Genomic DNA, 13,294 nt, shown 5'->3' on the forward strand with positions numbered 1-13,294 from the left:
ATTTTAGTATAAGACTAGTGACACTAGCTCACAAAATAAGGAATACTAGAAAAACTGTTTAAATATAGCATTTTACTTTTCCATTTTGTCTTGCCTGTTTGATAAGTTATTTGTGCACATATAAATGCAGTGTTGTAACTGAAATTGTGATTTTATAAAATATGCATTGTATAATACTGGTATTTATTCCTATTTTGTTTGTTTGTTTGCTTTCTTTGAAATTGTGCCATGATATCGTATCCTTAATTCTTACTAAAGCCAGATATCCTATGGCTTAAATTTTGGTGCACACTAAAATACTAGAAAAAGGAATATTTAGTATAAAAATTTAAAATGGAGAAAGAAAACAAGGTACTTTTTTTTTTTTTTTCTTCTTTTTTTCTTTTTTTCCCTCCTCTCTAAAGATTCAGATATGCCAAAAATGGCTGATCATTTTTCAGCGGTATTATAAATGAGAATGAGTTATTACATACTATTTGGTATTTTGATACTTTTTACTTCACTGTACTTTCTAAGTAATGGAATGCTATATGCTGAATTCTTAATGAATTCTCATTAAAGGTCTTAGACAAAATGCAGCTCTAAATGGGATCTTCACTCATATCTGTAGAAGAAAATATTAGGCAGCTAAATTGGCATTTACAAAAATGAATTCACAAAATAATCAGAACAAGAACTATTCTCAATCAAAATATATTTGAAGCTCCTCCTCTTTTATACTCATGACTAGTCTTCACAACAAGTGCTGAGAAATCTGAATGGATTTCTCTGCAGTTTTCAGAGATGCAGTCTTTTATACTTAGATTTTTCTACATGCAAAATAGTTGTAAATAAAATGAAAATATTTACTTGTTTTATTCACATTGTTCTAATCAGGGAATTCATACATCTTAATAACAAAAAACAAACAAACAAAAAGAATATTTTGAAGCAGAACTGAGCTTAGCTTTAACATGGCCAGATGAGCTGTGCATGCACTGGGAGACTGCAGGCTGGAAACAGTACATTTATTCGTGCTCAGCCTCTGCATTTGTCTGCATCTAAGCCCTAATCATAGCCTCTGCATTTGTCTGCATCTAAGCCCTAATCATAGCCTTGCAAAGTTTAGAAAGCCTAAATACCTTAAGAGACCATAATACTCCTGTCTTCTCCCCACCTCCCCTGCCCATCTCAGCAACAACAACAGCAACAACAACAACATCAACACTAAATAAATAAATAAATAAATAAAAATCGAACACAAACCTCTGGATAGTAGTCTCAGTGGGCAGGCTGCACAAATGAAAGGGAATTCCAGTGCAAATGCAAGTCACCATCCTACTGGAGTCAAAGAGAATTTCATTATGCATTTCAGTAACACTCAGATTTCATTCAATAATCATTCCTACAGGTTAGTACACAGTATCTCTGAACTCCCTAAGTACCAAGTGAATGCAATTTACCCAATCTGATGCAGCTATGATTGCTTTTTACATCAGTAGGTTGGGTCTATTATCAGAACTCTAGTGTTTGCACAGCAGCTACCCATTTGAAAAGAGAGGTGCTCAACTGAACTAGATAATAAGAATGTTGCTTTTTCCCTTGCAGAGCATCATTTTTACAGTATGCTTTGTTCACTGTAATGATGTGTGCACTGTTTCTGAATTATGAATTCCTTAGTTTAACTGATTAAAATATAGAATTTAAAGATGCTTACCAATTTTGATTTTCTTTATTGCTATTTCAAAAGCTGGCTAGGCTTTTATATTTTATAGGTGATTCAAGTAACATCACAGATAGTTGGATCAAAATGTTGTATGACATCTGGCATGCTTATTTTATATATGACTGATACTAAGGAACTCCACATATATGGGAAATGCCATTCTCTCGTTAAGAAATAAATCCTAGTATATCAGTAGTTTTATACAATGATGATATAATTGCTCATTTTACATTAGATAAAGATCCTTCTTGTGGATGTTTTAGATGAGTTTGTTTGTTTGTTTGTTTTTGAAGAACAGCAGAAATTCAATATCTCTGTCATGATACTGATGAAATGTCTAGTTGTCAGTAATTAAGAATTGCAGATTTAGCAAGGACTTCAGTTACAACAAACACAAGTATAGATGCAAATTGTCATCATTTTATGGCACTGGGATTTAAAGATTTAATGTTCCAGTTTCCTGGACAGCCAACTTTTTCCAGGTACCTGGTAGTCAGAAGAGAAGAACTACATATCCCAGAAGGCTTTCACTATTTATTTATTTTTTTTTTTTTCCCCATTTTCCATTTAGAGGGAAAGAAAACTGCTCACAGGTCACAAGATTGTTCCTTCTTCTACTGCTTGTCTCTGTGATGTGTGTTCCCTAGCCATCTCACCTTCAGCACTAGAGTAAGGGAGTAAGGCCTTCAGTTTTGGACACTTTCCATATAATTTGATTTGATTTTATCTTTCATTCCAGTATCATATTTAGCAAATTAGTTTTCTCCCTTAACTCATTGACACTGTTTTGTTTTTAGGCCCATCTCCCTATCTTTTCGCCTTTTTCCCCTCTTCGTTTTCCTGGGGTGTGGGTCCATGGGTCACTCTATTAGTCATGGAACTGGGCCAAACTGGCCCAGAAACCACTGACACAAATTAATTAGTTTAACATTTTGTAAGCAGAATTGACAGGCCATTTCCAGTTCTCTACTGTAGAATTTCACCAGTAAATGTAATATTAAGAGTGTGAGTGAGCAAAGTCCTTACATACAGATGTCCTGTTACATACAGATACCATTTTGATAGAAGCAGAAATACCTTCTTCACATTCATTGATATATATATATATATATATATATATACATTATGTGATAAACAAGTTTTCCATTTTCAATTTACATATAAATTTCATAAGTGTTATCAAATTGTATATAAAAAAAATAAAAATCCTTTATATTTTGATGGTTGGTACAATATTTTAGCATCGGCATCAAATACACTTCATGCTTTTGGGTTAGCATTTAGGGCAATGCTGAAAATCTTTCTGGTCTGTCAGTGGTTCAAAGAAAGCTTATAACTGCCTTGTAGACCATGATGTATAGTGCTGTTTATGTATTCTGATATTCTGCTCTGGTTGACCCAAACCTTGTTCCCACTCAGTTTTTGTTAAAACTAAAGTCACCTGTGAGTCACTCTGTTTATAATTTTGAAAGCTGTAGGTCATAAATTATGTTGTAATCAAAAGTACATTGCTACAAACTGCAATATAAAGCAACACAATATGAAAGAATTATTATCAGATTTAAAGAGAAATATAAAGAGAAGTAGTGATTTTAATTCTGGTTTTGACAACTTTTTAATATCATCTTTATCATTTTTTGCCAGATTATAAAAGTCATCTTTAAAAATAACAACATGATGATTTTCCAAGATAGTGTGACATGATTAATACTGATATATTATAAAAACAAAAAACAAATAAACAAAAAAAAGTGTCATGCAAAAGTAATTAAAGCTGACGAACAAAAAATCTAACAATAGAATTACCTTTGCTAAAGGTAATAGTGCCTGAATATAATCAGTGATATTGGCGATAGTGAGAACATGGCTTAAAAGAATCCTCTACAACACTATTTCATCACTTTTTAAATTATGTATGTTCAGAAAGTATGAAGAAATTTCATATTATTCTTATGCGTTAATAAATTATTTTCTTCATTGTTTGCTGTTGTTGTTTTTTGTTACATTTCCAAATATAATGATATTTCCATATAAAGTACTGTAGAGAACATAAGACCACACACAACTGAAATGTGTTTAGAGTTTAATAGAATAACTGGATCTGAATTCTTTATTTTCCAGACATTCTGGACGATGCCTCACATAACAAATTTGCATTAATATTTTCTGACTTGACACTACTTCTACTTCTTGATTTTAAGCATCTAATGCAAGTTTATTTTCATTTCATTTAGTAGCCCCAGGGACGACTGAATACTTACTGCTGCTTGTAAAGACAGAAAGTGAAGAGAACCTGTCCAATGGACTAATGCTAAAGTTTTCCACTTCACTGAAATCCATATAGACTCCTGGTCCCTTAGGAATAGGTATTGTATAAGTATCATGTTGCTGAAAACCTTCTTCTTGAGTAACATTGACAGATATGATTTGAGCATTAGAAGACATTGGGAATGGATAGAGGCAATATTAGGCTTCATGCTGATAGGAATGAGGAAACACTGGAATGGCCTTTGTCTGGATAGATCTGAGCAATACAGTAAAAACAAAAACAAAAACAAACTAACAAAAAGGAATAAAGAATAAAAAAGAAAATGTATTTTCTCCCATAAAGAAAGTTTATTCTACTTATTTTCCTGATCAAACATCTATGCACAGTTTTTGTTTGTTAGTTTATTTGTTTCTTTGGTGTAATTAGATTTTGTTGTGTACGTTTTTCAGGCCTCCATCTCAGGCCTTGAGTAAAATCTGACTCTGTTAATTCTTCCATGTCTTTGGAAACAGTATTTTAGGTACAATTTATTTCTGCAATGTAATTGGTCTTTATATTTTTTAGGGAAAATTAGACCCTAAGGCTTATAGTAGTTCAGTAGAAGACAATCTTTGTGGTTTCAGCAAAGCTGCCATCATTTGCAGTTCCCTATATGTGTGTGCCTTTAGACCCGTTCTCACTCTTTTTTTTTTTTAAACAGAGCCATGCAAAACTTGGTCCTTGACCTCTATGGGAAGAAGTAAGAAGATACTTTTAAAGCACTAGATGTGATCTTAAGAATTCTTATTTTTCCTACTTTCTGTTAGTTTTTAGTTCTTCTGTGATGAAGTGACAGAGTCGGTGGACAAACAGAAGGCAAATGATGTAATCTGCTTCAACGTCTGAAAGGCCTACCTACATCCTCTAAATTGGAGAGAGATGAATTTGAAGAGTAGACTATTCAGTGAATAAGATATGGGTTTGAAGGTAACAGTGAGAGCATTGTGGTCAATGGTGGAGTCAGTGATGAGAGGTGTCCCTGAGGGGGTCTGTCTTGGGACTGGTGCTCTTCAGCATCTTCTCAGTGACATCAGTGATGGACCTGAGTGCATAAGTTTGCAAAGGGCAGGATGCTATGCAGAAGGATCTTGACAAACTTTAATGGTTGGCCTTTGTGATCATCACTGAAGTTCAACACAGCAAAGTCCAAGTCTAGTTTTGCTTTGTCATAACAAAGCAAAAATGGTTATGAAAAAATACAGCAGCTATGTGTAGTATACCAGACAGTGCATATCTTTGTTACTGTGCAAAAAGATTTGTACTGTCCCAGAATTCTCCCTACAACTGACAAAGTAAGTACAGCCGTAGTATTCATAGTGCTTCTAATATTATCAATTGAACATATGTGACAGATTGCTATTATATATAGAGATAGAAGCCCCAAAATCCTTCCTGGAGAACTATGTCACTGACAGATCCTGTTTTATTTAAAAGTGATTTTGTTTTGTTTTCTTTGTTTACCTGTTTACTTTTTGTCAAAGATGGTGATGCTCCATCCTTTGCACATAATTATTTGTTTTATAATGCTGGCGTTGAGATTCTTCTTTAGAAACTGAAAGAAACATACAAACAAAAACTAAAACAAAAAAAGCAAAAAAAAACAATACAAAAAAAAAAAACAAAAACAAAAACAAAAACAAAACATATAATAGAATTTGTGATTCCTCCCACCAATAGCCTAATAACTGGGCTAGAAAATGATTATGTTAAAGACCTTCAATTCAACAATTCAATCGAAGTAGAAGAGAGAGAACAGAGAATGTCCCCAGTCAGGTAGTTAGAACATGCATTTTTGCTTCAGAAACAAGTAAATAAATCACAACCATTACACTCAGACCCCATGATTCAAAGAAAACAAATATGAATGAAAAAAACTCCACCACCCTCATCTTTCCTCCCTTGTACAGTATTTTATGTTCAAGGACATCAAACAGACAAGTCAGGGCAACCCATTCAACCTGTAGATATCTCTGTGCAGTGCAGGGGAGTTGAATTAGATGACCTTTAGGGGTGACTACCAATTCAAACCATTCTATGATTCTATGATTCACCACAGACTGAAGGGAAAAGTGAACCTATATATTACACGTAAGAATGTAACATCTATGTAACCTATGTAACATCTGAGCAGCATTAACAACATTTTAAATGAAATTGTATGAAATGAAATGTCAGCTATTGGCAAACATTAAATGTTCTTTTGATTTCTGTGCCAAAAAGAGAAAGAGCATAGTATGAAATGATAAATGTTTCTTTTCTTTAATGACACTTTATAAATGTCTGTGGTGGACTTAGTTTTGTGGTAATATTTGCTGCTTGGATTTTACATTACAGAAATTGTAATACTCCATGCTACAAAGTTAAAATAATATTTTCTGAAATAAGAAACAAAAAGAAACAACTTCACTTTTTTCTTGTAGTTTTACTGCAGAACATCAGAATTTCCTAAATATTTTTGCTAACACAAGTGCCTTTAGGAGTCATCTTTTTTTAAAATCATTAGCCTGGGAAAACCTAACTACCTATAATTGCTGCAACATCTGGGTAACTAATGCTACCCAGATGATAGTATAAACACTTTGTAAGCTTCTTTGAATCTTCCAGTGACCTTCTTGTGAATTGTAACTCAGTCTGAAAACAGGGACTAGAGCAGGAATTGTGAAATTTACTACTAAAGGCAGAGAATTCAATTCTTTCCTGACTAAAATTTACACATCTTTTATCATAGCAACTCCCAAGTCTTATTATTATGATTTGATTATTTATACATATGCAGTTATTGTCCACTGTGTTGTGTTTGTTTATAGATGACAACAAATAATTTGTGTGGAAAAATAATTTGAATATTTCAAAATCACTAGTCCACAAATCCAGTTGGTTGCCTCTAGCAAACATCAATAGAGAAACCACCAGAAGTGGTACATGCAGCAGAATGTAGCATAAAGAAGGCATGGGGAACACTTGGGAATAACAGGAAATGATTTCTTTTAAATCTGTGTATTCTGTATCTATGAAGTAAAGGAAACAAAGCTAATATTACAGTATCCATAAAATTAAGGCTTAGTTTTTAGGCAAGATTCTCCTAAATTTTTCAGCTACTTCCTTCATGGATATCTGTATTATATATATATTACAGTAAAAGTGAAGTTACCTAACCTTATTTTAAATGAATTAAAGTAGTGACTACTGTCCAGTTGCAAGAATAGATAAAGCTGTGCTAACTTGAGAAGCTGCCAGAGCTAGTCTGCTTCTTAGAATAGTTCATACAAAGTTGGTTATAGATACAGTAGACTATTACAAACTCCAGGCATATTTAGGCCAAATTATTATGCATGCTTCTGGCCAAAACACTGAACCAGAAATGAGAAAAAAAAACAAAAAAAAAGTAATTATTTCCTGTAAGTGCCATATGTGTCTTTGTAACACACACACAAAAAATCACAGAATCTTTCAGTAAACCTCAGTTCAGCATTAGCTATGGCTAACAGACAATGCATCTAAATTCAAAACACATAAATCTAAATAAAATATATAAGAAATAAATACCTAAATACTATTCAGTTTCTAAATAATCACATTTTCCTGTATGTTCCCAATAGGAATAAGGTACAGACAAGGCACTACGGTGAAAATTATAGAAATTTTAAAATTATTTTAAAAAATCATCATCTATTTCTGAAATTTCTGTATTAAAACAAAATAATATATATACCTACATATTTAAAATTATTAGAAACTAAGTCAGAAAGCAGAACTAACTTCCAGAATCAGTTACTATAATTAGATGATGAGATGAATCATGACTAATAGACTGGTCTCTTATTTGTACTGTGCACAATTTTGTGTGGAGAGGAAGTGCTTAGTATAAAATGAAACAGGAACTTTCAGGCCTCTACAAGGTTTCAGAAGCTTAGAAAATTTGTAAAAAGAGTGTTACTGACTTTTTTTTTTTTTATAGAATCATTTTAAATTTCAGTCATCTGTATATTACAAATGAGAGAATGTGACACATTTGAAGAGTGTTGAGCTTCTTTTCTTTTCTCTGTTATCTTTCATATATCCTGACATTTCTGCCCATCTACTAACCTCTCTTTTTCTATTTTGACCTACTTGGAGTTGTATATCTACATGACTTCTGGTGAAAAAGTTGAGGTGGGTATCTAGATATATTAAATACTCAGAGCCAACAATATAAAACACTATACTATTAGCCAGGAATGCTCTACCTCACAAGTCATTTGGGAAAAAATAAAAATAAAAATCAACATGAAATTGGAGTACAAAGGTAGTAAGCAAAACTGAGGAAAATAAATGTTACAACTCTGAGATTTTAAAAGATGCTAAATTAGCAGAATGCACTAAATCACTGTAAAGCCTACTCAGACAGATAAAAATAGTTGTTTACAGGTATTTTTCAGCAATATAAACATAAGATTTATTTCTTAGAATAATTAAAATTTTCTGCAATGATATTTTATTCATATGAATGTCTTGTGTTTATGGGCAAGTTTTTCATAGCAAGGTAGTGGTAGGTAATGTGTGCTGTGGGGGGTAGCTACTGTTAGAAGGGGGATAAAGGGTGCATCGTGGTAGACAAGAGCCAGTTTCTAAAGAATCCGAAAGGAACCCATGGATGGCCAAAGCTGAGCCAACAAGCAGTTCCAATTGCACTTATGTGAGAGAAACTGGAGAAAGAATAAAAACTGTCGTGCAACAGCTGTGAAAGGGAGGAGTGAGAAAATGTAAATAGCTCTGCAGACACCCAGGAAAGAAGGGGATGCTCCAGATGTAGAGAAGACATTTTCTGAAGCTCAGGAGAGCCCCATGGTGGAATAAGCTATCCCCCTGAAGCCCATGAGGCACCACACAGAGCAGATCACACACAGCAACAGAGGAATGCACAGTGGAGCAGAAGGTTTGAGGGAGCTGCCACATATGGGAACCATGCTCGAATAGTTTGCTTCTCATGGATGGGCCTCATGGTATGAACCCCTGTTGGAGCAGTGTTTGAAGAGCTGCTGACTGGGAGGCCAACATTGGATACATTGGGGACAGATGGCATGTCACAGGAGGGAACTCACTCTATGGCAGAGGAAGAGAGTATTCATGAAGAATCAGTAAGGATGAGGCATTATAAACTGATAATGATGACAACCCTCATTCCCCATTCCTCTGCACTGCCAAAGGGAGGAGATATAAACGAGTAAGTGATGGTAAGGTATTTTTTATTTGTAGTTCTTGCTTCTCTAGTCTATAATAAATTATATTAATCTCCTGTACAGTGAGTGTGTTTTGCCCCTGATAGTGATTGTTCATTGATATCTAGGTTGACTGTAGGTTGTCTGTATCTTAAACAATTAGAAATTTCATCATATTTTTTCTCTATTTTGTTGAGGAGGAGAAATGAGTGAATGGTGTAGTGAGCAGTTGTACTGACTGCCCTCTTAGGCAACTCCCCACTGTTCTTCAGATTTTTTTCACATTATATCATATGGTATGGTATATCCCCTTGACCAGTTTAGATCAGCTGTCCTGGTTCTGTCTCCCCACAACTCCTTGTTTCCCTTTAGCTCCCATCACTGGTAGGATAGTATGAGAAGCTGAAAGAATGAAATGCCCTGGGCTCTGTACAGCACTGCTCAGCAACAACTAAAACATTGGTGTGTTATCAACTTTGTTTTTCTTCCAAAAAACAGAGAAAAGAATGATAGAATGATAAAACATCAGAATGACAGAATGGTAGAATGTTTTGAGTTGGAAAGGACCTTTGAGATCATCTAGTTTCAACTCCCCTGCTATAGGCAGGGACACTTTCCTCTAGACCAAGTTGCTCAAAGTCCCATTCAGCTTAGCCTTGAATGCCTCCAGGGAGGAGGCATTCATAACCTCACTGGGCAACATTTTCCAGTGTCTTATCACCTTCAAAGTAAAGAATTTCTTCCTGATATCTACTCTAAATCTACCCTCTTCCAGTTTAAAACCATTTCCCCTTGTTCTGTCACTATCTGACCTTATAGAAAACCCCTCCTCAGCTTTCCTGTAGGTCCCAGTCAGGTACTAGAAGGCTGCTATAAGGTCTCCTTCGAGCCTTTTCTTCTCCAAGCTGAAAAGCATCAGCTCTCTCAGACAGTTTTCAAAGGGGAGATGCTCCAGCCCTCTGATCATATTCATGACCCTTCTCTGGACCTGCTACAACTTCATGTCCTTGTTGTGTTGGGTGAACACAGTATTTCAGGTGGGGTTTCTCATGAACAGAGCAGAGGGACAGAATCACCTCCCTCGACCTGCTGATCATCCTTCTCTTGATGCAACCCAGCATACAGTTGGCCTTCTTGGCTGCAAATGCACACAGCCAACTCATGTTGAATCTTTCATCAACCAACAGCCCCAAATCCTTCTTCTCAGGGCTGCTCTCAAACCATTCTCTGCTTGACCTATATCTCTGCTTGGGACTGTCCCAACCCAGGTGCAGGATCCTGGGATCCTGCACTTGGCCTTGCTGAACTTCATGAGGTTGACATGGACCCACCTCTCAAGCTAATGCAGGTCCCTCTAGATGGGATCCTTTTCCCTCCAGTATGTCTACTGAACCACTCAGCATGGTGTCATGTGCAAACTTGCTGAGAGTACATTTGATCCCACTGGCCATGTCACTTACAGAAATGTTAAATAACACTGATCCTAACATCAGTCCCTGAGGCATGCCACTTGTCTCCACTTGGACACTTGGCCATTGATCACAACTCTCTTAAGTGTGAACCCAGCAAATTCTTTATCTAGTGATTGGTCCATTCCTCAAATTCATTTTTCTCCAATTTGGCAACCAGAATGTCGTGTGGAACAGCGTCAAAAACTTAGAACAGGTCCAGGCAGTGAGCATCATATGAGACACCGTGAAGGAAAAATAAGCTCTGTCCCAGCTGAAACCAGGACAGTCATATACATCATGTCTATTCAAACATAAATTTCAACAAAATATTGTATATTTCCAGGAAGACTGATTAGCCATGTCTGGTTTGCAATGTCATTAGATGTTGTACATCTAATAAATGTGACAGAAAATTTACATTAAACTGTGCTAATCTGCTGGGGTTCAAGTGTGTTACAAAAAACTTCTCTAAGCTCTACAAATGCTGACTTTTGGATGATGGATCAAGCCCTACATTTCCATTAATGATGATGTGGGCTTTGACAAATAAGTAATATAACAGAAATATCTACATCTATTTGTCTTAATCTGTCCTAATTTACAGCTGGGATCTACTCCCAGATCTTGAGAATTTTTCTATTTTATTAAATATTTTATTCAGGAAAAAATAATAATAAAAAAAAAAAAATCCAAAGGAGAGGAGAGGAGAGGAGAGGAGAGGAGAGGAGAGGAGAGGAGAGGAGAGGAGAGGAGAGGAGAGGAGAGGAGAGGAGAGGAGAGGAGAGGAGAGGAGAGGAGAGGAGAGGAGAGGAGAGGAGAGGAGAGGAGAGGAGAGGAGAGGAGAGGAGAGGAGAGGCCTTTTAGTTTAAAAACTGAGTGGAAAATGTATATCATTACTTTTGATTTTTCCTTCAGTAGTTTAAATTTATAGTAGTTTAAATTTTTCATCCTAAAATCATTATCTAAGTCACAAGAAAAAAAGTAATTTCCTTCTGTGCTGAATTTATTGCTGTCATTTTCCTTTGGGTCAAGCAAACAATAGCAGAATATGAATCTATGTTAAGTATCACAAGCTTAGGAGTGTATCTCAAATTAGACTCCTAATTTCATACTTAGTCAACTGACCAATGGTCCATTTCAAAAGTTTTGATCATATTTTAGTTCTTCCACATCAAATATATATATGTGCTATAAGGCATTATATGAAAGTCTGAATCTTAATAATGTGTGACAGAAAATTTTCTGTGTCTCTGTATATTCTATGGATTTTCATTTATCTTGATATCATTCAGTCTACCTGTCTCATTAGTGGTAACAGAGAGCACACTAGGGAAATTTTGTTATTGGATTGCATATTTAGTGTGGCAGACAAGCTGAGGCAGAAACACAGATGGGGGGCACACAACCTTCCTGGACCAGCTGATACACCCAGACGGACCTCCTGGGGACCATGAAGGCTGCCCAGACCTTTGGCTATGGAAGGTCTGTAATCTGGAGGTCACCTGAGAGACTGAGGTAGGTGAGGGGTTATTTGGGTGCAGGTGTGCCCAATTTGACAATTTTTTTGAGCATCTGACCAGGATGTGATGTATTCAGAAACATGAGAGGATTATTGATGCCTGGTATTGTGCAGTGGCACAGGCAGACAGCCTTGTCTTGTGGCTAAGTCAGCAGAGGAAAATAAGAAGGCTTCCCACCTGACAAAGGGTAAACATGTGCAGGGTGAAGGAGACTGGAACACTGTCTCTGCTCAGGACTAAAGAATAAGAATAAGGGTATTAGTATTTGGAGACTCTTTGCTGAGTGACACCGGGGTACCCGTCTACCACTCCAATTGCTTCTCTAGAGAGGTTTGCTCTTATTCATTGAATAAGATATTGGTTGGAAGGTAACAGTGAGAGCATTATGGTCAGTGGTGCTATGTCCAGGTGGAAGCCAGTGACAACAGGTGTTCCTCAGTGGTCTGTCTTAGGACTGGTGCTCTTTAACATCCTTATAAGTGGCATAGATTATGGGGTTGAGTGTGCCCTGAATTTGTTTGCTGATGACACCAAGCTGAGCGGTGTGCTTGACACAAAGGGAAGGGATGCCATCTAGAGAGACCTTGATAAACTCAAAAGGTGGGACTGTGCAAACCTAATGAGGTTCAACAAACCAAAGGGCAAGGTTTTGCACTTGGGTCAGGGAAATCCCAGGTTCATATACAGACTGGGAGAATAACTCCTTGAGTGTAGCCCTGCTCAGAAGGACTTAGTGGCCCTGGTAGATGAAAAACCGAACATGAGCCAGCAGTGTGCACATGCAGCCTGAAAGGTCAGCAGTATCCCAGGCTGCTTTGGAAGAGGCGTGGCCAGCAGGACACGGGATATGATTGCCTCCACTCTACTCAGTCCTTGTGAGGCTCCATCTGGAGTATTGCATCATGGTCTGAGAGCCCAACACAGGAAAGATGTTGAGCTTTTGGAGAGAGTCCAGAAGAGAGCCACATTGATGATCAGAGGCTGGAGCACCTCTCCTATGAAGACAGGCTGAAGGAGCTGGGCTTGTTCAGTCTGAAGGAAGCCTCATCACAGTCTTCTAATCTTTAAGAGGTGATTATAAACAGGAGGGAAAACAACTTTTTACATGGATA

This window comes from Excalfactoria chinensis, chromosome 1, assembly GCF_039878825.1.
Source record: "Excalfactoria chinensis isolate bCotChi1 chromosome 1, bCotChi1.hap2, whole genome shotgun sequence".
Classification (NCBI taxonomy): domain Eukaryota; kingdom Metazoa; phylum Chordata; class Aves; order Galliformes; family Phasianidae; genus Excalfactoria; species Excalfactoria chinensis.